The sequence below is a fragment of the Triticum dicoccoides genome, chromosome 2B (assembly GCF_002162155.2).
Source record: "Triticum dicoccoides isolate Atlit2015 ecotype Zavitan chromosome 2B, WEW_v2.0, whole genome shotgun sequence".
Classification (NCBI taxonomy): domain Eukaryota; kingdom Viridiplantae; phylum Streptophyta; class Magnoliopsida; order Poales; family Poaceae; genus Triticum; species Triticum dicoccoides.
The window spans coordinates 314,137,847-314,143,030 of record NC_041383.1 but is presented as its reverse complement, the minus strand read 5'-3'; the positions used below and the strand labels follow the sequence as shown (position 1 = coordinate 314,143,030).

Here is a 5,184-nt window from a genome sequence, read left to right as displayed (position 1 = left end):
TCTTTCTATCCGCCGCCACCGAGTTCAGATATCATAGTCACTGCCACAAACCCTAGGCAAACCGGTCTCACCGATAGGGATCTCAGTCTCACCGAGATGGGCCTGTAGTCTCTCTGTGTATGTCCATTACCAAAATCGGTCTCACCGAGTTTGAGCAATCGGTACTACCGAGATTACAATGCAAACTCTCTGGTTAACTCATTACCAAAATCGGTCCTACCGAGTTTGTGTAATTGGTCAAACCGAGTTTGCCTGACCAACTCTCTAGTTAGATTATTACCAAAATCGGTTCCACCGAGTTTGTGTAATCGGTCTCACCGAGATTGCGTTATGCCCTAACCCTAACCATATCGATCCTACCGAGTTGCATGTCGGTCCCACCGAAAATCCTAACGGTCACTAGATTTGCTGAATCGGTCTGACCGAGTTTACCAATTCGGTCCCACCAGGTTTGGCAAGTTGTGTGTAACGGTTAGATTTCGTGGAGGCTATATATACCCCTCCACCCACTCTTCATTCGTGGAGAGAGCCATCAGAATGAACCTACACTTCCAGCATACATTTTCTGAGAGAGAACCACCTACTCATGTGTTGAGGCTAAGATATTCCATTCCTACCATATGAATCTTGATTTCTAGCCTTCCCCAAGTTGTTTTCCACTCAAACCTTCTTTCCACCAAATCCAAATCCTGTGAGAGAGACTTGAGTGTTGGGGAGACTATCATTTGAAGCACAAGAGCAAGGAGTTCATCATCAACACACCATTTGTTACTTCTTGGAGAGTGGTGTCTCCTAGATTGGCTAGGTGTCACTTGGGAGCCTCCGACAAGATTGTGGAGTTGAACCAAGGAGTTTGTAAGGGCAACGAGGTCGCCTACTTCGTGAAGATCTACCGCTAGTGAGGCAAGTCCTTCGTGGGGTGACGACCATGATGGGATAGACAAGGTTGCTTCTTTGTAGACCCTTCGTGGGTGGATCCCTCCGTGGACTTGCGCAACCGTTACCCTTCGTGGGTTGAAGTCTCCATCAACGTGGATGTACGATAGCACCACCTATCGGAACCACGGCTCAAAAATCACTGTGTCTTCAAATTGCGTTTGAATCCTCCAAACCCTTCCCTTTACATTCTTGCAAGTTGCATGCTTGACTTTCCGCTGCTCATATACTCTTTGCATACTTGCTTGATATGTGTTGTGATTGTTAAACTTGTGCCTAAACCCCACTTAAACTTAAAGAAGTTAAAAACTGTAACTTTTGGTACTTTTAGTGTCTAATCACCCCCCTCTAGACACCTCTTCTCGATCCCTTTCAACTATGAATTGCAATAACAAACTGGAAAGAACAGAAAATTAAAAATATTGACCAAGGAGTTCCATGAGACATGGGATTGAAATTAATTACCACACAACCATTCAAAGCCTTCAGTCGAATAAAATGCTGCGAGATAGAAGGTAGCAAGTCCAAACTTGTATAAGCATATATATATATATATCTATGTAGAACAACAGGAGAAAAATAGAGAAAGTTCTAAGAATGCAGATCGGAGCAGCTTTATATAATGATGACAACTGAATACAAGCTTTGATAAGAAAAAATATAGGGATTCCCAATGGCATCTTAGTATAATTTTTGATCCGTGGAGAAGTCCAAAGTTTGAGAAAGCTCCTTCCTTACTCCAATTAAAATAACAATACAAGCAGAAAGAGATATAATCCATTAAATTACCCCAATAAGGTTGACATTCGTGAACCTGATCAACTGTTTGCACAACACACAAATCATAACTACACTTACGTGAGTCAGCACAAAACAAGTTGAAAGGAAAGTGCACGAAAGAACTAAGCAAAAGAAATTTACTGTACCATATAAAGATTAGCAAACCTCGATGGCGCCATTGACAACTTAGGCAAGCAGAGCTGTTGACATGTTCTGCAGTTCAATCCCGACTGGTACAGTCTAGTAACAACATGATAAAGGACATTAATTTAATGTAATTAAAAAGCTGAAGCACACACTATTTCTGAAAGGAACAATCTGACAGTAGCTAAGACTTGCACTTATACCTTAGTGTAGGAGAAAGGTAGTCACATTGATGATTAAGGATTCAGGGATATATTAAAACAGAGTAAAATTAATGAGGACCCACTGATGTATTGGTTGGCAGTTGAGAACCAGAAAACAAAGTAGTAATTTGAAACACTTAATCCTTATGATGAACATCATCTATAGTTCTACACTGCTAAGTATTAATAGGAAATGAGGACTGCTATTCAGTGCTCCTGTTAGCAGTGCCATTCAACCTATGTATTTATGAAATGTCGACTGATATTTTTGCAGAACAACATCAGGCCTTCGAGATGCATCACTCTCCATCTCCAAGATATCAGTGCTAATATGCAACCAGCTTGTCCGTACTTGATAGTGTTGTGGGTTGCAGAATATGTAGGTAGTATGTTGCTCGACAAAAAGAAGTCAAATTAATTGATTGCATGAGGAAATGGTTATATGATAGATCACACGAAGGACATACTGCGGTATCTTTTCGTTAAGTTTACTCAAGCAAAATTATAAGGACCTTTGACAAGCTAGTGTTGTAAATAGTAGGAGCATCAAAGCTTGTTGCATCATGACCCCATAGAGCAGCATCCAAAGTGTATCAACAATATTTTATTTAATTGAAGTAAGAAAGGAATTATCCATAGGATGTTAGGCTTTTGCTTGCTTATGGATAGAAGCAGAAGATGTTGAGGCTTCGCCTCCCTATACGACAACATGACTATGTTTTTTACACATTCTAATATAGTTTTCTAATTAATTTGTTCCCTATAACAACAATAAATAACACTGGAATTAATCATGCAGCAAAAAACATGGATGGTAAAATGTGTAAGTATAAGGCGTGGAGTATTTACATGTCCAAAAGCCATTTCAGATTATGAATTGCCGAACAAAAAATTCCCAGCACCAAGCTCCAAGATGTGCCAAAATCAGTTGAGTACAGCCAGCATGAACACCACCTCTATGTAGAATTCTTGGTATGAGAGGATATGAGGATAATGCAATTGCTTGGCACAACAATGAATCATATACATGAACTGAAAGGAGAAAACCTCCCCGAGCATCATGCTGAAAGATGTTTTGTTGCAGAGAGTGGAGAGGGTTAACAAAGAGTGGCCGGTGAGGAAGCATATATAGAAGTACCTATACCCCTCGGCAGCGGAAAGGATCGGCACATCAGCCGCCATTTTTTACCTTCAACCAATTTATCTAATTAAACATGCAAAAGACCTAGATCTGAACACCAACCATTGAACCATGTAGTGGGTAAAATCTACCGTGGGGCCAGAAAGTTGACTAAAGGCACCGAAATCATATCAAGGCAAGACCTCATACGCCCGTATCCTCGAGGGGCTTGTCCTGGTGCGCCTGCAAGTGGTCAGGCAAGCATGCATTGTTGGCGCTGAAGTACACCATGAAGTTGACTACGGGTTCGTCTCTTCCTCGTAGGCGGATCGCCCGGACCGGCTGGATCGACCGGCGTTCGATTCACCTGCATCCAGCGCCTATGGTTGATGCCCTCGAGCGCTGGATCCCTTGCGTCGACTGGATCCCCTGGACCGCCGGTTACCTCACTCGCGTCCTGTGGCTCGAGTCCGCTGGATCCCCTCGACCGCCAGTTCCCTTGCGTGCGTCGCGTCAACATCATCCCCTCTAGCTCTAGATCTAGCATCGCCTTGGCTCCTCAATTCCTCAGTCCTCTCCTCACCCGCGTGTCGGATGGATGCAGATGATAAATGGGCTAATGAAGCACCGATCGCTGCATTTTTTAGACATTCACCGATTGCTGCGCAGTGGTGGCTTCCTGAGTTAGATAGATAAATGGACCAATAAGCCCACTCAATGACAAGCCTTCAAAAAAGTCCCCAGAGTAGCGGCCTATAAGGACAGCCAGCCCAATCGCGGTAAATCGGCGCAGAAACACAGATCTGATGACAAGATATGGTTCAAACGCAAAATCTAATGGCCAAAATCATTGGGGGCCTGAGAGAGCTCGATTTAGGCTCAGTTTTATTGTCCTTAATGTGTTGTGAGCTGATGAAACACAAAAACACATGATATTGCCTACGGGATTGCCTATGAACACATCTTATGCATTTTTTTTCCTACTTATCTCTCAAAAAACACATTGGTGTTGCCTACGAACACATGGCGAATATTTGTGCATTTTTTGCCTACTTATCTTTCTCTGGTTGCCTACAAAAACACATTGGATTGCCTAAGAAACACAGATAAAAAAATGGTGAGCATTTATGCATTATTTTGCCTACAAAAACACACAGTATTGCTTACGAACACAGATAAAACATGGCAAAACATTATCTAGTGTTTTTGCCTGCTTATCTCTCTCTGATTGCCTAAAAAGACTCTCTCTAATTGTTGTTGCCCATGTCCTGGAATCTATGTGGTTCTATTCAGAAACTGATGCAGAGAAAAGGCTGCCGCAGTCCCTCGTGAAAAACTCTTGAGCACCACCACCCCAACCGCCCGGGATCCTCTGGTGAAAATCCAACTACCCCCGAATAGCCTACGAACTGAAAATACACCACTATGAAAATGATTTGCTTCGTGGTCTACATCCACCGCCATTCCTCGCGTCCTCCTGTGGCCCTTGATGACGACGAGGCGTCGGCGAAGAAACCCCACTAACCACGCAATGTGCGAGCGAAAAAATGTCGAAGAAACTGACCTCAAACCGTTGATGGAGCAGGATCACTCGTCTCCGGTCGTCCGTCGCCTCGTGCAAGCCACCATCTTCGCTCACTTCCTTCTCCTTCCGTCCACGCGCGCGACTCCTATCCCGTCGAAATTGCTGGAATCCTCCCGCCTCCGCCGCTCCGCTGGTTCGTTACCTTCTCCGCTGCTTAATTCGTCACCCTAGCTACGCTCGTCGTGAAGCTCTATGGGTGAGGGATTTGTGGATTTCTCTCTCCCTCTTGTCGCCGGGCAGAGAGAGGGAGTGGGGAAGGGGAACTAGGGGACTGGAAAAAAGCTGGGCGCGTCTCCCCAAATTTCCAAGGGGAAGTGGCAACAAAACGGCGTCTCGTTTCTGTCCGCTTGGTCAGTCCACCTCTCCACGTGTCACGATCTTACGACAGATGGATGGTTCCTGTGCGGCGCTCGAGC

General features: G+C 44.2%; 1 long non-coding RNA gene across 1 annotated transcript; it reads right to left on the bottom strand.

The window, feature by feature from the left end:
- Window positions 1-1,703: 1,703 nt before the first annotated feature.
- On the bottom strand, window positions 1,704-5,053 carry LOC119363598. Its single transcript, XR_005174104.1, has 2 exons — window positions 4,748-5,053; window positions 1,704-1,956 (listed from the first exon to the last, which is right to left on the bottom strand). It is a non-coding gene; the product is annotated as an uncharacterized LOC119363598 (long non-coding RNA).
- Window positions 5,054-5,184: the final 131 nt, after the last annotated feature.